Source organism: Athene noctua, chromosome 1 (genome assembly GCF_965140245.1).
Source record: "Athene noctua chromosome 1, bAthNoc1.hap1.1, whole genome shotgun sequence".
In the NCBI taxonomy this organism is placed as follows: Eukaryota; Metazoa; Chordata; class Aves; order Strigiformes; family Strigidae; genus Athene; species Athene noctua.
The window spans coordinates 195,923,299-195,947,103 of NC_134037.1; the positions used below are offsets into that span (position 1 = coordinate 195,923,299).

At 42.0% G+C, this 23,805-nt stretch overlaps 1 long non-coding RNA gene across 1 annotated transcript; it reads right to left on the bottom strand.

The window, feature by feature from the left end:
- Positions 1–5,714: 5,714 nt before the first annotated feature.
- On the bottom strand, positions 5,715–15,999 carry LOC141972545 (uncharacterized). The gene is made up of 4 exons (XR_012635417.1): positions 15,875–15,999; positions 15,347–15,475; positions 6,246–6,315; positions 5,715–5,883 (listed from the first exon to the last, which is right to left on the bottom strand). It is a non-coding gene; the product is annotated as an uncharacterized LOC141972545 (long non-coding RNA).
- Positions 16,000–23,805: the final 7,806 nt, after the last annotated feature.

Here is a 23,805-nt window from a genome sequence, read left to right on the forward strand (position 1 = left end):
GTAGAATTGTCTAAGCGTGGATACCATAGCAGATTGAGTTACGCCCAGCTGCCAAAACAGACACGGAGAATGTTTCTGTGGGTCACGGAAAAGTCTGAGTGCCAAAGCACGTCGTTCTTTGGGTGGCTGAGCTGCTGCAGAGACCTTGGTGTGACAGATCAGAAAAACACAAACGAATCAAGGCCATGAGTTCAGTCTTTACCACTCACAAGTGAGTGTGCGGTTACACGGACAAGTTTCTCTGCTGAGAGTACTGACTGATTTTAAGGGAAATTTTGTCTTGTATTTTGTTCCCAGGGCATGTGTGACATATATGATGTATTAAACATGCTTTTCTCTGGGTACAGCTGCTCATATGCCTGTTGGGTACACAGACATTTTCAGAGGATGCTTCTCTTTTCCATGTGTCGATGGAGCCAGAATTTCAGGGTGGCAGGAGCAAGCTGGGAAGGCAGGAGGAGTCCAGTCCGTGCTCCTCTCTTGGCAGCAACCGCATCTGCGTTCTGCAGAGCACTTACCAAGATGGGGATGGCAATTCACACGGAAGATAGGTTCTAGGGAGAAAACACCACTTCATGTGGCTGCCAGCAATACAAACCTGGGAAGAGATTTATCAGGAGAAGCCTGGCCATTTTTAGGAAGTGAGAACTCACTGTTTCGAAGCAGAAAAGAGAGTGAGACCTATCTATCTCTCCAGGGAACCACAGCTGCCAGAAGGAAAGGTGTCAGATAGATGTGGTTACCAAACCAAATTTTTTAGAGGCTTCAGTGGTAACTAGGGAATGGGAGAAGGGGCAGAAAAGATTTAATGGGAACTGCATACACACAGCATCTCCTAGAATAAAGCTCAGGCTTTGTATTTTATTTCACTTAGAGATGGACTGTAGAGTTTATTTTTGCAGAATCAGTGGGGTAAAGCTGCAGGTTTAGAAAAATGAAAGCATGGATGGTTCCTATCCTCTTTTGTTTCATACAACTCTCTCAAGTCTATGTGAGGTTTCAAATACTAAGCCAGGATTCAGATGCCAAGCTCAGGTTTTAATTCATGTTTCAATTAATAGCTCAAACATGTAGAGCTAGAATACTGCGAAAACCTTTTTTTCGCAACAATATTCTAATACTGAGATCAGCTATAACCCTAATCTGCAACTTCAGTGGAAGGAAAACCTACACCGTGTTTTAAGAAAAAAAGACATGTTCTGGCTTTTTAAAAGAAAATGTATTAACATTTAGTTAGCATAATAGTAGATTTCTTCTTTCCAGGGCATGAGGCTGCCTTTTAGTTTCACCAAATCTATCTTTGAAAGGTGTGGAAAATCAAAAAGAGACGAATAAGCAGATAGTTAAGCTGGATAGATATATTGACTTCATCAGACAATGTTTGTCTGGGTAAAAAACTCCCTTTCATCGTTATGAGAGTCAGTTCATATCCTCACCCTGTGGAAGTGGTTAGCTTTTAATTCATTCAAGAGATGCTATCAAAAAAGAGGGAGGTATTTTTTACAATCCCAAACACAAAATAATGCTGCTAAACAATACATAATTCATATCTCTTCAGAATTCTGAATGTGGTCAGAAATAAATAGCAGCACAGACATTTAAGAGCTAGTCTCATTGAAAAATGTAATTAATTGGTGTTACCCACAAAATATTTCTTTGAGGGGGGGAGTAGCATTGCTTTAATTACAAGTAATTGTTCTCAAACTCACGCAGCTCATAAGTTTTGCAGGCTAGACAGTGATTATGCATCAATACCCTAATCTATCACCTTCATTATTTTAGTCATCTGGGTGTGATCATCAAACTTTGGAGTGTAACCCAGACAAGAAACCAGACATATCTCATGCTTCTATTCTTTCCAAATTGGTTTATTTTAGAAGAAAAAATTTGCACTGATGATGCAAATTTCAATGCTTTTGTTTCAAATGAAGACTGTAAATTAAATTAAATTCCCCTTTGTATGTTATTAGATGGTGACAGCGGAAAGGATGTTCTTGTGACTTCATGATGGCCTGGGAAGTTCAGGACACACCAATATTTCTGCATTCTGCCACAGACTGTCTTTGTGGACAGGAGATTTCACTTTTTGCAGTTTGTTCAGACTGCCTACTGAGCATACTGGGAAATCAGCTGCTAGAGACCAAGCAGGCTGTCCAGCTCATTGCTCTCTTCATCTTAGACACCATAGTGGTGTGATGCTCACAGTGGCCATCTTCAGGTGTTCTGCCACCATAGAAGAGTGACCAAACCTCTTCCCAACTGAGGAATGCAGGGAGCCTTAAACCACTGGTGTCTGTACAGCCTAATATTTGATCTATTGAAATTAAAGTAGCTACCTAACCACAATTTATTGTCATTACTATTATTGTTATTATTATTACTAGATGAATGCAGAGCTGAGTTTGTTATTATGAGGCACTGCTCATCCCAGTCTTTAGTCATCCCTACCTGAGATACCACATAAGCACCCATGTAAATCAAAGTTAAGCAGAGGATTAAGTGCTGTCCTGCATAAAGATGGCTTAAGTACATGTTTCTCGAATCAGGGCATAAGCTGTTATTTCACTACTGTCTCTGCAGTATTGCTGTTTCTACCTCATTAGAATGAAAGGATGCTTGCATAAATTCCTCATATTGACACACAAGACTATGCCTGTCTCCCTGAGAATTTGGAGATTTTTTTCCTTTTCCCCCAAATTAATAAGTGCTGTCACCTGCATCGCTAAACACCAATTTGCTGCTTACCGCTAACAAGACCTCCACGTAATGTAGCTAACAGTAGTATTTCAAAAATAGAGCTCTCCTGTTCCCAGCATGTCTGACAAGAATACATTAGAGGCACCTGTCCCCGGCACCAATATTTTGTTTTCTTTTACGTGGGAAGGAAGAAATCTGAAGCACTGAAATTTTCCTTGAAAGCAAAGCAAAGGCAAACACGGGAATCTTTTCCCATCCTGCATCCTCTTTTTCAATCCTCTTCAGCCATGGGGAAATTTTCAAAAATAAGTAAACATTAGAAGCATATCCATTTGGGTAAAAAACCTAAGATTATCTTTCTTAATAATTTCCATTTAAAAACTATCAGGTAGCAGGAAATTTTTTAATTACGTTTGAGACTATGAGATTGGCTCTGTGCTCACCAAGTCAAAGACATACTGTGATATACTGCAAATATACTGAAAACACCAGCAATCCTAAACCAAGTCCATCATAACTGCTATTGTTGGGGTCAAGTCTAGTAAAAATGGTACAACAGAAACTCAGGACTGGTAAAATCTAGATGTTCCCCACCTCAAAGGATCTGAAGCACCACAATATGCTTCTGTACTCTTGGTCTGAATTGCAAGAGTAGTTCTGTAGACTGTGGGATGGGCTCCTTCAGTCCTTAGCTTCAGACATTTGTTCTGTATACCTCGACACCTGAGGTAGATTCCTTGGATCCCTTCAACATCAATAGAGGGAAATAGGTGTTTTGATGACTGAACTAATCTGGTCAGATGTAGGTGTCAGCCCTAGGAGATGATGAATGGATACCTCCTTGAAATGCCTATTTCTCTGTATTGACTTCAAAAAGAGCCTTAAGTGATGTAAACGTCTCGGAGGGACACATCTGTGTTTAGTTAGGTGAATACCAGGATGCTGGGTGCTCAGATGCATCCTCAGACTTCACATGTTTGCTCAGCTTGTTCTCCTAGGTTCTACCTTCATCCATAGGCATTAGTTTTATTTGGATGTCTTTGATTAGAAAACTACTGATTTGTACTCTTATCCCTGTGACAATGATAGTGTAAGCTGACAAAGTACTTCCATGCAATGAATGTCTCTCCTGTTTAGGGAGGTTTGCAAATTCTTTTCAGTTTTCCCTAGCACTTGAACAGCAGATTTGAATAATCTTAGATGTGGATTTAGTGCTACATCAGACTCAATGCAGTTCCCATTAAAAATATCTAAAAAATGTCCAACGATCAACAAGGAAACTGGGTTGAGTCTCTTAAGTGTGCTATCATGAAGCCAGCCAAGGCAGCACTGTAATCCAGTAATACTAATTTCAATGAAATCCATTGACAGTAGTAGAGAATATAGATGTAAAATCGTTTCCTTTCTTATTCACCTGAGAAATTAAACATGCTATAGGAAAGAAGGGAATACCAAACAGCACATTTGTGGGGTTTTTTTCCTTGTAATTTTTTTGGTGTTGCTGTCACGTGAAGAAACAGACAATATTGCCTCATTGTCCTTATGACTGTCTTGTTCAGTATTCGATCTCAGCCCAACAATATGTTCAAATAATGGTGGACCATTTATAAAAAGAACCAGCAAAATATACTGAATAATCAAATCTTCCAAAAATCTTGTTTAACACTTGCTGCAGTTGATTACCCAGATTTAATTCTATTTCTTTATACATGTCTCTGCTCAGCTTTTTAGTAGGATTTCCATATACCTGGCTTTCAAGCACCTGGCAATCCTAAGACACTGCACAAACCTTGCAGAAGTAGCGCAGATAAATCTTTATAAGGTAAATGTGTAACAGAGTGACCTCAGTCTGATGTTTCCTTCTTGCCTGTTTTCTTCAGTAAGAATCTAAATGCTGTTTGAAAAAAGCTGCCCCTTTTTAATGAGGAGTTCACTTTATAAATAATGAGGTTGTATCCATTTTCTTTTACCAAGTTAGTCATATTTTAACTATTTCATCTGCTTCTAGATCATGTAGTAATAAGGAATAAAGGCACATTATGGACCTGATTTTCCAAACACTTACCTCACTGTACATGAGAAGTAACTCCCCTGTAGTCATTAGGTCTGATTTCCCTCATACTTCATTCCTGCCTGGCTTCCAAAAAACGTGGGTGTGGGGAGGGGGGGACCTGGGCTGGGCAGATCTTCTGTCCCTCCTTCTCAGGCTGCTTTAAGCTGTGGCTTACAACTGTGTTGCTATCCTCTGGGATCACACTGAGGAAAACGGCACCAAGCGTAAGGAGCCCCAAGCCTTGACTTACGTACATGTTTTATGGTTACATTAAGTCTCACTGTGAAGGAAAAAACTCTGCCCATTGAAATTGACATTATTGCCCTCCATACTCTTTTGAGTTCACAGTTGTTAAAGGAAGCAGGTTGTCTTCACAAAAATGTTAGTTTGCTAGGAGAAAAAATAGCCGTAGCGAAGTGACACTTTGATTATAATTAAAATCTTTTCCCTTGATTTAACAGTTCACTTTAGACATTTTTTGAGCTGTGGAAATACTGCTTTTAAGATAATGAACATTGTATGATTGCTAATGAAATCCACATATGTATACATATATATATATATATATATGTGGTTGTTATGCTATGTGTTTATCCTTCTATATACATATATGCTCCTTTTAGGTTTACTTAAAAAGAAATCAAACAGGAGGAAAAGCACATTTTTCAAATGTGGCTCTAATTGTCTTTTGTGCGTGTTCTATAGATCATTACTGACTGTTTACAAACCTTGCTTGGAATGGCTTTACAGCAATAGAGAGGGTAACATATCTTCATTGTTTATAAAATGACAGCTCCTAATGGACCATATTAGCTTTAACACAAACTATTAAATCCTTTTCATTAAATTATTCTGCGCTCTATTTTGGAATCTTGTTAGCTCTGGGAAGTAGGTGCAAACTCCTAAGGAAACATGAGCACACATTGAGACTATTATAGATAATGTTTATTAAATAAGCCTCTGAGGATGTTTTTCTTGGGTTGCTCTCAAGCATTTTGAAGGAGTCATGTTCCATGTTTGAGGTCCCATGTTTCTTCCTCTTAAACTATGAGCAGCTGTAGCACATGACCTACTTCTGTAGAACCCTGTAATGATTTCCTTCCTTCAGTGGCTTCAGGAGTCCCTCTTCTGCCCTGTGAAAAAAGGGACAAATATTTTAATCCAAGCAAAATGCTAAAGCAGGTTTTGTTGGTTTCAGGGAAGAAACTCAATACAGCTACATCACTGAGCGTAGGCCTCAAATTGGAACCATCTGGCCTGCAGAAGCACCATGAGATCTTTGGGGAAGGCATGGATATTTTTGCCTTGGGCTGTAACTCATACACCTGCAGAACGGGTAGACATGTTGGCAGACAAGCTGGACTCATACAGCAATACAAGCCTTCTCTCACAGCACTGTGGCAGTGCTGGAGTTTGGAAATTACCCTGACATGTTTAATAAATGCAATCACTGTACTGTATGCTCTCCAGATAGCAAATATTCAGCTGCACTCACCGTTAAGTTAATTCAGACAGGTCTGCACTCCAAGTCCCGTGTCTTTTCACCCTTTTCACACAGACAGCCCCTTTGAAGGCAAAATAAGGACAAGGAAAGGAAGATGGTAAGCACAAAAACACGCATTACATCTTCGTGCTGCCTCTTGCAGGAGGTAGCCTCATGTGATATTCATGTGAACTGGATTAGATTGAAAAGAGATTCTTGTTGGTAAATATTACAGCTCTTTGGGAACACAGAAAGGTACAAGAATGCAGGTGTCAGTGCGATCTAAAATAAACCAACCCCCTTGGTGGGAGGTTTGTAAAATCTCTAGGCTGGATGCAGAAAGAAAGAGAAGCCACATGCAAACTCTGAAGGTCATGACTTGAGAAACTGTCAGAAAGAGGCGGTGTCCAAGTCCAGCCGGAAAATGAAAAAGTACATCTCAGAAGCAGGAGGACATTTGACTGGAATGTTATTAAACAATTAGGATCACAGCTTTTCCTGGAGCTCTGTGCCGCGCCCCACTTTCTGCCTGCAGCCTGTCGAATGGCAGAGCAAAAGACCAGAATGTGACATTTGCACCTTTGTGATCTGTAGTTGCAAATGCTATTTTGCACCTGCAAATTTGTGCCCTGACCCTACAGGCGCTCTTCAGACAAAACTCCCAGCGGTCCCTTGGGGCTAAAAGGTTAAGGCCTGCATAGTTGGACATCAATACCATGTTATTCTCCTTTCAGCAATATCACGCACACACAGCATCCTAGGCAGAATTTCTGATGTCGGGTTAGAAAACACTGCTGCTCACATCATGCAGCAGATACACTGGAGGGGAATAGGTTTTCCCCAGCCTTCTCCCTCTGCCTAGAAATCACACTGACTGTATCAATCTTTCCATTAGGAAAGTTTACACCCTAAATCTCAATCTGTGTTTTCCAATACTCCCAAAAGAAGTCCAAAGAGAACACTTTGGCCCAACTCTGCTTTCAATGTACTCTATATTGCTAGCATCTGGAGTCAAGTACGTGGGCTACCCCAAGCCTGAGCCAGGGAATAAAATAGAAAGAATGTGCTCAAGATCGCAGTCTAGTCCTGTGAGACACAGTATCCTGAGCGCTGCTGGCTCCTGTTGTCTTCTCTTTAGGAGGTGCTGAAGTGTTTTCAGAGCCAGATCCTCAAGGTGACTTTCTAATTGTTTCACTGAGAGCTAGACTGGGATAAGGATAAAGGAAGACTATGCAAAATGTGTAAAAAATCAGATGCAAAGTCTCTAGCTCTCCTCTCCTGCACTCCTCTGTAAATGGGAAGCAGCTCTACAGAAGCTGACAGAAGAGTGCCAGGATAAAACAGGTGATGGAGAGAGCAAAAGCAATTTTTTTTTTTCCTGAGATCTGTAGAGTCATTATAGAGATTTTGTGGACAGTCAATTAAATATAACAGGAGTAAAGGTGGAGCTGTCTCAAAGGATAGCACTCTGAAATGGCTTCCTTAGTTCCCAACTCACCCCTGTCCGATTTTGGAAAGGAAATCTGACATTAGGTACTGACACATAAAAATGATGGGATTACAGTGTTTGTTGCTGGAGACAAACTTCCTTCTGCAGTTGTATTTGATTTGCTTTTGCTTTTCACCATACCTTGGTTCACCTCTCCTTGCAGCAGCTCCTCACTGCTGTCCACACAGCCAAGGTAGCTTTGGCTGATACACAGCTCCAACAGTTTCCAGCACTGTTTCAGCAACAAGATGAGAGTTAATGAGGCTCAACACACTTCCTACCAAACTTTATGGGGAAAACCCCTTGAGTGAGAGCAGGAAATCCATCTTGTAAGAATTACAATGTGGTCTCAGTTCCTCAACTAGAAACTGAAGAGAATATTGATATTTTCCAAAATATCAAATACTAAATGTAGGGGTTCCCCAGCCAGCCAAATTTCCCTTTGGTTCAATGGGGCAATTTTTCATTTCAGTGTCATTTAGATTTCTGAAATAATTTATTATATACTTCAAGAATATTGAAAATTTCCTGAAGCCAGATTCTGCTACCTTCTATTTATGCAGGCTGTGCATCGGCAATGCCACTGCTGCTAGGATAAAAGTGCTATCTGCTATGAGGGAGGGTGGGCAGAATCAGACCCTTCCAAAAAAGCCTTCTGAAAGATGGGGAAATGCAAAAGGGCCCAGGTTTCAACAAGTGGATTTTGACAGATAACTAAATTGCCTTGTAATCCCAACCAGCAAACCAGGGAGGCTTACCCACAGCCTTGCCAAATGCTTTAACAACCAGAAATTCCTCCATTGCATTCTGGGAATAACAACGACAAAAAAAAAAAAAAAAGGAAATCTTTATGAGGGGAAAGCAAATGCAGCTGTGAACCTGGGAGGCCAGGTAAAAGGATATGCAAGCACATAAAGAGAAAAGTACTTTCCCTTTGCAAGTTTTTTCAGTCATCTGGCTCTTCTCGCTCTCCCTGCCCCAGTCCCGGGGGTGATGGTCCTCGCAGCACACTTTTCCAGACACACACCAAACCTGACACGTGGGCTGCAGCCGCAAGCCAAATGTCTGCTTCCAGATGTGCCTGCCATCCCCAGCGGAGCTGCTTCCCTCTCTCACAGCCCACGACCCCAGGCTGGCAGTTAAACTTTCCTGGGGTACGCAGCAAACAAGTGACTACCCAAATCCTGATCCTTCCTTAGCTCTGCCCCAGCTCCAGTTTCTAACGGACACCAGAGAGATACTCTCCACGTCCCTCATGTTTCACAGCATTGACTGTCCCCCTCCCTGTCCAGACACGGGCATTTTCTTCCTGTGGAAACCATGGTACAGGACAGGAGAAGTAGGATCCGTTTTAGACACAGGTCCCATCCTTGCACACGGCCAGGATGTGGCCAGAATGTGCATCCGAATCCAGAAGCTGGTGAGTACTCTGGAGCCCCATGATTTAGATGTTGTTCAAGTGCTGCTAGAGAGGTGTCATGCGTATGCAGTTTACAGAAACGGAGCTTTTTTATGAGATACTTTTCCCTTTCCATCAGTAAAGGCAATAGAGAGCTCTTTCTCCTCTGGAGCTTCAGGCCATGGAGTTGATTTTGAAATGTGCACAGTCTTTTGAGATTGACGGAGTTCCAGCTATTGATTTTTTTGACTTGTTCATAAGTTAATATTTACCATAAACATCTTGATGAGAAAATTAATTATTATTTTTTTTTAAAAAAGGCATTTTCAAAATAGCAGAAGCTGGGGAGATAGTGAACCAGACACTACTTTAAACAAGGTATTTTAAAAAGCATTAAACCTTCCCTCCCTTTTTTTAATTAGTGGTGAAAAGCCAATATTCAAAAACCCCACCCCAAACCCAGAAGGGTGATAAGCAGCTTTTATTGTTGAGTTCATTATTGTGATTATTTTGGGAGAGAAGACATTTTTCTCTTAATTCATGAGCCAGAAACAAGATCTTTTGGAGGCTGTAGCAAAAAGATCTCCTTAAAAATGACTGCGAAAAGATGACTTTGCTAGAAAATTCCATCTGGTTCAGCCATATCCAGATGCCTGATAAACTTGAGATTATGGCTTGACTAACTTTTGTCAACCCTCCTCAAAGCATAGCCAAGACCAGGATCTCCCAGGAGCTAGCATCCCACCAGCAGTGGCCCAGCAAGTGGAGGATGTGATGGGCTGGGGCACCGTGAGCAAAGGCAGGGGGTTCAAACGTGTTGTGGCAGCCCGACTGGTTGTTAACACAGAGGTACTGGCTTTCTCCCCTCCAGCCTGCGGAAATGGAGGCACAGCTTGCCGGCCCAATGAAGGCTTCCCTAGTCACCCAGCTGGGGGTCCCATGCTCGGTTGTCACCACGCTGCCCTGGAAATGGCAACGAACGTAACTCTCCCTCTTGCTCTCTCTCCAGCCCCGTGCTGGGGAGAGCTGCCGACAAGCTCACCGACAGCGAGGGCAACGCATGAAAGAAAACACACAGCCGACAGAAAAACGAAACGCACATGGCGGGGAATAATATTTCATTTATGCGGTAGCAGCCCTGTGCAAGCAGTGTAAATAAAGCAGGTTACTGAGACGTGAATATACCACTGTTTATAAATACTAGCCCTTCTGCCTGGAGACGTGCGTGAGGAGAGCTGGACACTCGTGAGGTCACCCCGCCACATTTTATGATTTACATAAATCATGTCAACACCACTAGCAGGAGTGGCGGGCAAATGGGGCCGCATGAAGTGAGCCATTCAGCCTCCTGTCACAGGTCTTAAAACAGGTAGAAGCTGTTAACGGGCCCACCAAATCTCTTAAAATGCAGAGGGGATGAGGGATAATCCAGCAGGGGAAGCAAGGCATGCACCCACCCTGCATGCCTCAGCCGACAGAGGCCTTCGCGGGCTCTGAGGAGCAGAAAGACGGCCAAAAAGTGAAGCCCAGGAGCTAAACTTGTTATTAATGTTCACCTTCACAGAGGGTAGTGTGTGCCACTAAGCAACCACTCTGATGAAGAAAATGCCTGAGCCGCCTGGGGAAAGTGAAGAAAACACCACATGGTTGCTGTGTGTGGGACCCTTCCTCCCCTTATTTACCAAGCGCTTGGAAAATGTGATCTTTTTGCCAGAGGAATCAATATTCTGGGACTAAACAGAAGCCCATCGGTAGGTTTGCCTTGCATCTGAGTGCCTGTGGTTTGGGGGCCAGAGAGGAAGGCAGAGCAGGGACAAATTCAGGAGAGCAGTGCACAGCTTTGCACAAATTTCCTTTTGACTCCCTGGAAGTTCCATGTCTAACTGGCATCATGCGATACAAGGACAAAGCTGCAGCTGACAATAAAAGTAGCAGAGACAAAGAGTTTTCCTTTTCCTTGACACTTTGCAGTCGTGTATCACTATGGGGTTGTTCTAATTTCAGAGGACAGTAGTTCCTTTTGGTCCAATTTGCCCAGCTCCGGAGACAGATGATGCCATCAGGGTGGGTGGCTGAAACATTTAGGATCTGGCTTGCAGTCTTTAATTCTGCCCAAATTTCAGCTCTAATAACATGTAATTATGTAAAATAATTGTAAAAATTACAATTACACATGAATCGTGTATAATTATGCAAAAGAAATGTAAAAAAATATAAAAGCAGTACAAAATCCTTATGATACATTGCTGGTATATGGACATGTACTATTCACTACTCTTAAATGCAAGTTGATTTAGAAATATTACTTTGACCATAAATGAACTGTGTTCTGTGTGATTCCTGTTAATCTACAGCTGTGACATGTTCTCAGAGAAGAACAGATGTAAGTGTTAGAGAAAATTGGGAAGTGTTCTGGGAAATGTTTTTCACTGGAAAATGTGGATTTGTCAAAATCAAAGCCTTAGAGAGGAGGGGGGATTTTTTAATGAATATGCCATACTCAAATACAATTGGAAAATGTTTTTTAAAATTATCAAAATATCCTCTTTCTATACTTTCAAAAGAAAAGATGTAATTTTTAGACTGAAAGTAAGCTTCTGTGTTGAAATCTAAGTAAATTTACACCAAAAACATCAAAAACCACCCTTAAGTCAAAACACTTTAAAGCTTGCAAAGACCAACATTTTAGAACTAATTTCTTTTTGATTGAATCTAAATTTTTGTATTTTATTCTTTATCTTCTTTTTTTTTTTTTTTTTCAAGATTTGCACTTTTGGGGCCAATCTGAGACAGGAAAAGTTCTTGCAGTTATGCAAAATACAGTAAGAGCAGAAAACCACTTTCTTTCACCTCTGCTCATCTGTAAAAATATGTTTTCAGCAGACCACAGACAGATCACACAAGCTCTAGTATTTTCTCCAGAGAAGCTTCACCAAGCTGGAAGAGGGGGGATCTCAGTCCTTCAGCCTCAGAACTCTCCATTCCCAGAGGCCAGCAGATAATCCCTGTTCTGCTTCCCCAATCTCATTTTGGACCCCAGGGAAAGCTTTTTTTCCCAAAGGAGAAATGTGGAGGTGCCCTGCAGCTGGTGCCTTCCCCCTCTACATAGAGGTGGCATTGCAGCGAGGTCCCTCCCTTGCACAGGGGGGTGACCTCTGCATCGTAGTCCAGCCAAGGTCACAGCTTGAAGAAGCAGGTACCTGATACATGAAACAAAGCCCTGAGTCAAAATCAAAAGATTTGTTTTTTGATACTGAGCCTTCCTGACGGTGACTTCTTTTCAGGGGCAATTAAATGTTAAGCATCGGTCTGTTAAATTTAGTGGCAATTTCAGTTGTAGGCGGCATCAAGTCAAGGACAATTTCAATTTCAGGGCAGCTTTTGTTTCATGTTTTGAAACTGAGAGTGCTTTCTATTCAAGAGCAAGATTTGTCTGAAATAATGTAGCCTAGCCCGTTTCTCTGTGGCCCTGATCCCCATCTCAGAAAGGACTTCACTCACAGCCAGAATCCTACTGAAAATCAGGTGTTTTCAGCACGAAGACTGAAATGCCCTAAGCACAGGCTGGGACCTTCTGTGCATGCCTGTTTCAGTGTGGGGAGAGTTATTAGGATCCAGGGTTTTTTTCTCTCAAAGCACACCCCCAACCCAGACCCACTGGTGAGACTCTTTGGGAGAAGAGTCAGCTGCAGGATTCGACTTTGGATGCAGACCCAGATCAGACTTCCAGCAGTTTGCAAAGGTATTTTGTTTAGGTATGACATTCGGTTTTCTGTGGGAGGGGGTGTGCATACCGACTCGTACATGTAGACGTACTTCATCTGTCTACAGGCAAGAGCTTCCCTGAGCTGCCTTCCTTAAGACTCAGGTTTTATATTACCAGGTAAATTTCCTTTCAGCTTTGTTTTCATGGAGCAAGAGTGACATTCTGTGGCCAGTTAGATTTATGGCAGCATCCTCTCTTTTTTCCCCTCCCATAAATACCTCAGGGTATAAGCCATACTCTGATAGTCTTTTGTTTTGTTTGTGGCTTCTATCACGCTTTGTGAAAAATAAAAATAGAGGAATTCTCAAACATATTTCTGTGGCATAAAATCCTTAGGGACTGCTTTACCGCAAATTCCTGACAAATTCAGATGTCTATGTACTGATTATTATTTTATGAGAGCAATGCCTGATCATAATGTAAGTAACCAGAAGCATAAAAAGACTACGACACGTTCCCTAGGCTCTGCTCTAGCTGGCTCAGCCCATTGTACTTGGAAGGGATGAGGAAGGCATGTTCCAAAACTCCATAAAAAAATAAAGAGAAGTGCTGTTTAAAACAAAGCACTGGGCTTTTTAGGCACTTATGTGCTCCAGATAATACACCAATGACACTAAATTGAACTCATTTAGCTGTAAACATGATATTACATTTGACAGTTTCCAGTGGTAAAACACCAGACAGTCCATGCTGAGGAGAAAAGAAACAATATGCAAGGAGCAAAGCTCATCACAAGAGCAGCCACAAAAGGGCCAATGGGGGGAAAAAATACCCAACAAAACCCCAGCATTTTTCAGTGGTTTGGAATCATAACTCAGCTCAGACACACATGGTACCAAAAGCAACCTGCCGAGTTTAAACGGCAGAGAGCAGGCGCTGGAGTTTATGTTGTTCCCCTGTTTATTAAAAACGGATGGGAGCACTTGACAGAAAAATCAAACTTCTGGTCATGGCTCATTAATCTCTGTTGTATCTGTCAGATATGTGTGTCTAGAGTTTCAACAAGGCTCTAGAATAGAGATTACTGCTGAGCTCTGTTGTTTTCTCTAATTTTGAATGAGGGGAAACACTGCCAATCACCCTAGGCGAGAAAGGAGCGCAGAGCCATTGCCACAGCCTTTTGCAGTAGGCATCTCCCTGCCCCGCGCTTTCGATCTGATTTCAGAGGCAGCAACACCTCTCTCCTCTCCTCTCCTCTCCTCACCACAGCCTGAGTTTTGGTTGGCTGCCTCCCCTCCCTCTGCCCTGAAAACCAGACTCATCGCTTGCCACCAAAGCACGTCCCTGTCGGTGTTGATGACGAGGGTGGTCTGTGGTGGCAGTGGATGCTCCTTCATCCCTAGATTCTGCTCTTACACACAAAAGTGTTAATCGCATTAATCCGCTGAATACGGTGGAGCTCCTCCAGTGTAAAACCAGGGTAAGTGATGGGCTCAGCAGGCCTAGAGTGGGCTCAGCAGGACTGAGACGAATATGGTATGAAACAATTAGCTGCAGATGGTATAGGAATCTCGTTTTCTGGAAATACAGATTTTGCCTGGAGATCTTTCTATATATATTGGATTTGTCAAACTGATAATGACTTGAACATTTGGAGAGAGAGGATAACCCACCGCAGGGCCAGATGCAGCTGTGATGGGAGGATGGAGGATGTATATTAGCCCTGAAACGTGGTTGTCTCCCTATCATGTTGCCACGCCAATTCATGGCAGTGGGAGGATGGACGAGGCCCCAAGCAGAGCAGGGCAGGGGAGCTCACCCACTGCCTCCCCTTATGTCATTACTTTCCTTATTTGCTTTGGATATTGCTCATTTCATTCGCTCAATCTTTTCTTCCCCCCTTTTTTCCTTTTTTAATTATCAGTGATGCTGTTTCCAGAGCTAGCAAAACTGACAGGCACTTTGAGGTTGAGGCACAAGATTTAGCTGCTGCTTCACTTGAGTGCAAAACAGAGGCAGTTGCGAGTGGAGGTTTCCAGCTCCGTCAGCTGGAGGACAGGCTGGGGACTCCTTTCAACCCTGCTATTGCTAGCAAGGGTTCTTCTTCAGGAACAAACAGTGGATTCACGCTGCAAAAATGTAGACACAGACAGAAAAATAACAAAGAATCTGATGCTTTACAACCACAGGCAGGCAGTCTGACCCTCAGTGCTCACAAACTGTAAATGGCAATAGCGGGACCGTGTAAAAGGCGTGTTTGCCAGCTCCCTTTTCAATGAAACACATGGAGTTTCCCTCGAGGGGATGTCTCTCCTGCCTGCCAAAGTCTGTCCTCAAGATCAGCCTTGCCTGCTGCGCCAACTGCAGGCTTGCAGGCATGGCTGCCACGTGGCGCTTCAGATCATATGGAAAGCCATATTCCCGGGGATGCCCAGGCATGCCGGAGAGCCTGCCTGCACGGCTGTCAGCTGGACCGCAAGCGGGCAGTAGGAAAATGGCAAAAAGTAGAGTTTGCTTACCCTTCTCTGTGCTGCAGCTCGCCGCTTCTGAGAACCGCAGGCATAGCCCTGCATTTCAACTGTAGCAGAGCTTGCCCATGCATAACACTTCCCAAGACCATTTTGAAGATCAGATTTATAAATTTTGACCTATTAAGAAACAGAATGACCTATTAGATCTTAATGGACAGGGTGAATCCAGCTGTCCACTAATCTACCTGTAATGTGCTGGACTTTTCTAATCCCAAGAGTAAATTCCCACTGTCACAATGTTAGGTCCTATCTCTTAGAATATTTTTCCAGTGGGGTTTTAGAAATCTGGATTATTTGGCCTGTTTGTTCTTAAAGACATGTGAGCAGCTAAATTTGGTATAACCTGCTGTTGCTCAGAGAAGCCTGTGCAGCTATATATATATTTGCAGCATTTCTGAAGCTTCTCAGTAGTTAACACTTAGTATTTTTTAATAAAGCATTAAGTGACATAGGAGCCATTTTGAACAGTGACATCAGCACTTAAGTCCAGATCCTTTAAGTTATTCAAGTACTTACATATATATACCTCGGTGGAAGTGTTTCAGACACCTCAGCAGGTTAGATGAGTAGCTTCCACTGAAATCTGCCCCCAGTTCCAGCTTCCCCTCAGTTGCTTAAGTTGTTCCTTTGGGATTTAGATACTGAGCTGACAGGTACCTAGGATACACAATAGCTGGATGATATGTGTAAGGTAAAGATGGGTGTTTGAACACTGTGGGATGCAGGATCATCCTTAGCTGAGTGACAGCTCAGGAAAAGGCCATGTGGCCCTCCTAGGCATCTCCTGGCCACCAATAGCCCTAAAGTAAAATTGTGAGGTGGTAAGTGCTGACAGGGGCCTTGGGGTGTGAAATTTCTTATGCTGAAATAGAAGGCATGGCACAGGGAAAATCTGCCTGCTAGTCAGCTTTGTGGGAGGCAAGCCGTAGCAGTGAGCCTGACAACAGAGAGCACTGCAGGTCAGCCTGGACATAACTGGGAGCAGAGAAGGGACCCATGCACCAGACTGACAGAAATGAAGGTTTATTTCATTGAAATAGAGAGTGGGGGCATTTTTAATGGCAACCTGTGAGGGAGCTAGACTCTATACCCCAAAAAGCTGATGTAACTGATGCCAGGCAGCCAATAGCTGAGCATCCCTGTTGGGGTGTATCACTTCCTAACTCTGTGCCACAAACTACAGACCCAGGATTTGTTATCTTCTTCCATCCTTTTGGGTGCTAGCTTTTTTCCAGGAGACATAGAGAAACCTGAGGTTACAGACCTGCTCCAACTCTATTCCTATCTCCAGGACACAGAAGATACAAGAGACCCTGGCATCCCTCAGTGCATGGTGTGGCAGCAGCATTCCTTTTCTTCTCAAAAAGACTTTGTGTCTCCCCAGAGAGAATCAGAATCATGGAATGATTTGGGTTGGAAGGGACCTTTAAAGGGTCATCTAGTCCAGCCTCCCCGGCAATAAGAAGCCAGGAAGTTCCCTTGGGTGCTGTCATTTGGTGCTGTGGTGTACCACAAATACCATTTTTAAGCAGCCACCATGTCCTTTGCCTTCACAGTTTCCTTTCTGCTCTACATTGCTGGTAATTTTTTTGCATGCATCTGTTACTTGGACAGAGTAAAATGTTGCTTTCAAGTGTGTAAATATACAAAAACAAGTTACTGGTAGTTTGCTGGGCAGGTTAGTGGAAAGCAATTACAAATGGTTTTATGCTTAGCAAAATATGGCTGAAGATGTTATCTGCTTTGAACTGCAAAGCCAGAAAATACTACAAACCCTTTCGTTAAATGAGACAATGTGTTAATGAATAAAGAATCTTTTTATGAAGGGAAAGTTAAAAAAACCCGGTGATATATTCAGTTACACTGAAACCGCAACCTTTCCCTCTGCATCTCTGCTTCTACCATCAGCCATAGAAAGCCCTTCTTCTTACCACAGAATATATCAACTGCAGGTCTCCAGTTAACTCAAGTGTGAAATGTGCTTGATACCAAATGAATGGATGATCATAAAAACAGCGTTCCTTTTTCCTGGAAACAAAAAACTGTGGTGATACGTATTGCTTCTGTTTTCAGCCAAAGACTATAGTACCAGATGGCTAACACAACCGTAACAGCTAGCTGCATCTGGATTAAAAAGTTCGGATGGTGTGAGCTAATCTTTAAAAAATGCCACATAACTTTTATCTCTTTAAATCACGTTACTGCTCAGTGTATTTCCTGCTCATGCCATCCTATGACTGCTCAAACATGCCTTAGATGTGTTCACTAAGCATCATTAAACTGAATGAAAGTCTAGTAACTATTTTTGTCAAGTCAGAGGTCAGCTTTTGGGATATGATCCAAGATCCACTGAAGGCAAGGGAAGATGTATCACTGATTTCTGCAGCCTTTGAACCAGGAGCCTAGTGGTTAATTTCCCCTTGTCTGCATCTATTACGGCTGCAGATGAAACTTATACTGGTTAAGAAAAGAACAAAGAAGACAACTCTTTGGATAAAATGACTTGGATTTTCATACTTAAATGTACTTTTTCCCATGAAAGCAACAGAGTTTGGGTAAGAATGTTTGGCTAGCTATGTAACCTGAATACTGAACAGATGCAGAAGAAATACATCTTTTCACTCTATATGATTATGAGATACCTGAAACAATAATTTGTAGGGAGGCCCTGGGCTTAGTTACAGATGCTTCTGTTGCAACAGTCAGATATCATTTCAAATTACTTTTAATTAAATATCTTTCAGAATCAGCTAGAAATGAAGTTCATATGCTGTTGGTTGGGAGAGTTGTTGGCAAGGGCTTTGAGGAAGAAAACATTTTTATTTTGTGAACAGAAAGACCAAAATCTGTGTGTGATGGGCTAGGTACAGAGGACACATTTCTCTCCAGAGACTGTGCTGGGCTCAGAAACAAGATTCTGAGTGCTAGCTCTTGGGCTGTCTTTGCTTTTCTTTCCCCTTCCATTTTCTTTCTTGTAATGGTAGCAGTGTAGCTTAAAAATTCCACAGTTTCCCACCCTAATCTTTGCCACACTCGATGGGAAGAGTCTTGCAACTATTCAGTGTTAAAGTGTTACAAGCATTCAAGTATTTTTGATGCAGGAACATGTACAAAACTGCATGACTCACTCAACCAGGACAGAAAAGAGAACAGCCTTGCAGTGCCTTATGCTGTTTCTTGAACGTTGGCTATCTTAATGGGGTCAGCGGTGGCATCTGTCTTGAAAGCCATCCAGTAAAGAAGAAAGTTCTCACACAGTCTTCACCACAGATGGTGAGACCTGCCAGCAGTTTTACAGCTCGGCAGTGAATGGCTCTGCAGCTGTACGGGCATACCTGCTGGAAGGCTGCCCGAGTGATACAGCCAACACGTGCGTCAGAAAATCCCAGCGCCGCTGGTGGGTTCCTTTGTTTAATCTTCCTCCAGCAAACAAAAAGTGACTTGGCTTCAAAACAATGGGAGGGAGAAAAATAAGGGGAGAGGGCACTACTGAAAGATTTAGTTAAAGTCTATTCTTCTCTGGTATTTCTCAGAATAGGGGTCAATGGTTTAAGTACAACAGGCTTGATTCACTGCCTGGATGAAGCAGATGGGGCAGATTGCCAGGCAGCAGCTTCCAAATAAAAGCTGTGGAGGGCAGCTTTAACTTTTCTAGCAAACCAAAGGGCCATTATAATAGCGAGAAAGTGGGACCTGACCCTGCTCAGCCTTCACTTCCATCTGCTCCAGAGAATTCTTCGTACAGCAGTTTGGGTCAGAAGGGCCACCTGAACCAGCCATCTCTTCTCTGTCAGCGGCCTGGAGATCAGTACAGGAAGAGTCAAACAGTGTTCCTGCACAGGGGAGTACAGCGGTTGCCTAAGACCATCCAGACCTGGTGTGTTGTCTTATACTCTCACCTGGAGCCCACATTATACTACAAGATGAAGTGCTACACCAGCAAATCACAAAAGATGCTCTTGTCTAAAAGAGGAGACAGTCTAAGAATGAAATTAGAGACACCAGTGGGAACATGGACATTGATAGGGAAACACAAAGAGTGAGCTGACGTTCAGCATTGTGGTCAGGAGCCAGTTGCCTGATTGCTGACACGTGTGTTGCAAGCATCGTGATGCTTTCAAAGCAGGGAATGAGGTAAGTTCACAGACATCTACTGGGAGTTCCTCCCAAGAGAAAGCTTGAGCGAAAGGGTGAAAGTGCTTATTTGGAACTGTGGTAAGTGGGTAGTAACTGTGGTTTCATGGGACAATCAAATGCAAGAGTCAAAATAATGGCAGTGTTGATAGGTCAAGTAGGAATAGATGGTGAAGATCCAGGAAAATGGAGACAAGCAGCTTATATCAGTTGCAATATGGGAACCAAGATGGGAACCAGAAGAAAGAAGCAAAAAAATACAGTTAAGCTACAATCCATTTCTTTTTCAGTAGAAGTCAAAATGTGTTTCAATGGCACTAGCTCTCCATGACTCAAATGTGATGCTTGCACAACTACTATCCAAGACTCATTTCCCTTCTCCAACCTGTAACAGACCCTAAGAAAACCCCCAGTGACCTGATAGAGGAGTACCTAGAATTAGGTACACACAAAGACAGCTACTTATTGAAGTTTTTAGCACCAGTGGTCTCTGAGCACCACTATTAGTCTACAGAGGAGTCTGCTATGTACCTTTTCTAGATTTTTTGGAGACCCTGACTCTGAGCTACTAGCACCCTTGTTGACTCCCAAGCTTTTCCACAGCTTGAGTTATGAGTATGCATAGCCATAACAACATGCAGATCTGATGAAAGGCCAATTGTACAGATTTCTATCCCATGTATGGAAAACTGTGAATACACTTTTCCATGTCTCTTTGGGCACATATACTATTAGACAGACTGACAGACAGATAGATGAAAATAAATAATTCCACATATTATATGTCCAGAATATTCCACTGTCAGTAGTTATCTGTATTCTTGTAATAATATTTTATTTGCTGATTCATAACTTTTTCAGTTCTTTCTCACCAATATCTGCTTGTTTCTCAAGTCTCTGAACAAGCAGAGCATAACTGCCTTTCATATGCCCAACACCTACCATTGTCTTTGCTTTCAGCCATGAAGTTTCCTAGACACCAAAACAAAGCATTCTTCTGTACATGCTCAAGAGCTTTGCTCTCATACATCACAAACTAGGCAGTTAGTTACCACAAAGTTCAGTGCTCTACTAATCCAGAAGGAAACTACACTTGCCCAAGTGAAAAGGGATTCTAATTTGGGACTCCTTTTTTTCCATGGGAGTTACGTATGGACCAGACTATAAATATTCAGCCACAATGTGGAAAAAAGTGCAACCAACATACACAAGGCCAGGAAAAGAGAAAAAAGATGGAGGAGTCTGATTCTGTGGTCCAGGGACAACAGGGACCCCATGACTGGGTAAAGTCACCATTTCTGTCTTCTGTCTCTGTCTCTGCACCTTATCGTCAGTGTGTAATTCTTCAATTATCCCTGGACTGCTATGATGAAACCTTAGCTATTTTGACTTCAGTTGACTTTGAAGAACAGGGTCAGAATGCATGTGTGACAGATAATAAGCCATAACTATAAAAGCAATAAAAAATGTAGAAGGCACTAGTTGTGCAATATAGTCTCATTAACATAACATACCAGAAATCTTAACTTTGGAATTTCCTGAGGTAATTTTAAGCATACAGTTTTCACATCACATTAAAACTCCTCTTTGTATAACCACACACAGGGTGGGGTCAGCAAGTGTAGCAGGAACTGAAAGGTGGGCTTCTGGGCTTAGTGACTTTAATCTCTCCTGCCTGACCTTAAAGATGCTAGTTAGGAGAGACATAGAATGCCAGCGTAGGTTACGGCAGCATATCTTTTCATTGTCTGCTGCTCACGCCCTTATTTTCATAGCAGAAAAGAAAGATCAACCAGCCTGAAAGAAATTGGATGTAAGTGTTCCTGAACTCAAAATCATAAGACTTATTTTGAGTATTAAGACACATACGCATACACGGGGGCTGGGAGTAAGGAAAAGAAAAATACTCAGCATGGGTGTTAAGGAGAGAAAAACAGTGTCTGCTTTGATGGTTAGTATTTGGTGCCCTCTTCTGCACCCATCCATATTTTTAAAGTTCCTTAGAATCAGGAGAAGAGCATCTGTCTGTCGTCCATTTCTACATAGAAGTGCTTTGCTGCTAGGGGCAAGGGGTCATTCTAGCAGATGTCAGCCATCGTGGTGATTGGAAAAGTAGAATCTTTTTTTTTAGGTGAGAGGAATGAGTTTGTTAATAGGGAATAAAAGGCTGTGAATAGAACTTAAAAAATATTTAACTGAGATTTCATTTATGACATCTAAATTATTATATTAATAAAAGTAGATTGTATTTTGATTGTGACTGAATAAGAAACATACCATGTATATAAGGTATATAATCAGTTTAATCACATGCTGATCCCAGGACAATCTCATCCCAACATTTTATGAAATTACAAATAACATACAGCGCACACAATTCTTCATAGTAATTTAAATGTCACTTTGCTAAATGAACTTGAAGACAGATTTGCACTTCTTGAATGCAGAATCGTTTCAATATTAATTTCTATTTTTTCCATTACCGAAAGATAATTTTATGCTAGAATTTCAAATACATAAATCCAAAAGGTTCACTAATTCTGCTCTCAGCTTTTGAGTTTCAGCAGTACCAAATTAAATTGGAAAGCTTGCTAAACTACCTTTATCTTTCTACCTAGAAATTCACTTCATCTGCAGATGCACAAAGCATTGCAAACATCTTACAGCAGTTCTCTACCAGTCTGCCACAGCCAGGGCAGCTCTTGTTTCCTGTAGGATTATTTATTTTGAAGAGGGATGATAGAAAGGTTATCATTCTGCCAGCTCACAGCTCCTCCAGTGAGAACCGAAGAGAGCAATATCTAAATCATAGATGTTGTTATGAACATGACAAGTCTCAGGTTCCTGTATGGCAGTCCACCTGAGCCCCTGACCCAGGGCAGGGTTGCTCAGAAACATCATCTGAGCAAGAAGCAGAAGACTGGTTTTACCCTTCCAGGTATGTCTTTGTTCCTGTTTATTGCTGGTTGACTTTATAAGAAGAAATCCATTTGACATTTTAAGATTTACTTTCTTGGATACATAGGTTTGAGCAGCTGCTGCTAACCTCCCCTACAGTTTTGAAGACAGTTTGTTTTCATTCAAGCTAAACCTTAGAGCCAAAACTGTCAAACTTGGGTGACTACATTCCACATAGAGACATGAAAGCAATTGGCCAGATTTTTGAGGATGTAAAACATTCAGAGTTTGCATCAACTCCAAAAGTCAGGCCATTCATGTAAGTAAGCAAATATGTATTTAGACTACCAAACATAAATTCCTATTTGGAAAGGCTGGCTAGTATTTTCAATTTCTTTCAACAACGAACCGTCATGCTTACTAACCTGTCCTGCAAGCTGTTACCGTCTTTCCTTTTTTGTATCTTTGGGGGAGGGAAGATACCTCTTTAATGTAAGTACTAAATTTTATATGTATGTCAGAGGATAGGTAGAATGGGGTATATCATAGAACAAGGCTCAGGAAAATATGCAGACTGCCACCTCTGAGCAGATACCTGACCTCAAAAGCAGGTGCAGACTTGGTGCACTGAGGCAGGCTCATCCCGAGTCTGGCATATTATTGTCACTAAGCAGATTTGAGCAATACAAGGAGTCTTGCTATACTAGAAGATCTGCATCATATTGTGCAGGAGCGCAAATCCCAAATGCAGGAGCATCTATGCAAAGCTAACTGTAGCTTAAATGTTGCCCAAGTTTAACTCATACCTAGGATCTTAACTTCAACGTGGCAAGGCCTGTAGCTAACTGGCTGGCCCACTAATGGATACAGTCTAACATTTGACCTCCCCCTAGCAGGGACATACATTTGCTCCATGGGAAAACTTCAAGGATATAGAGTTCAGTGCCTTCTGCTCATCTAAAGAGGTCAGCCTTTTCTTATAAGCCGTTATCTGGGGATATTTTGGGTTGTTTTGTTTTGCAGCTTGCTTCAGTAAAGAAATCCATAGGATGCCCATCCACAACTCTTAGCATTACATACAAGCACAGAATGGACAAAACAAACTCAAGTGTTATTTCACAGTGTGGTTGCTTTCATGCAAACAGAGTTAATACAAACAGAGTAATAAAAGCAGGGATAATTCATGTTAACTCTTTACTGAAGACACATCCATCAGTGGTGCATAGGAAGTGATTTTACCCTTGTTTTGTTTTCACTTCAGTTGCTAATTAAGAGAAGTTAATCTAACCAAGTTACCAAATTTGAACTGGGTTCAAAGTGTCAGCCCCAGGGACATAGGTTTACATAGGTGAAACAAAATTAATTGATATAAACTTTTGGAACTTTTCTAGTGATGACAAGATCAAATACAGTAG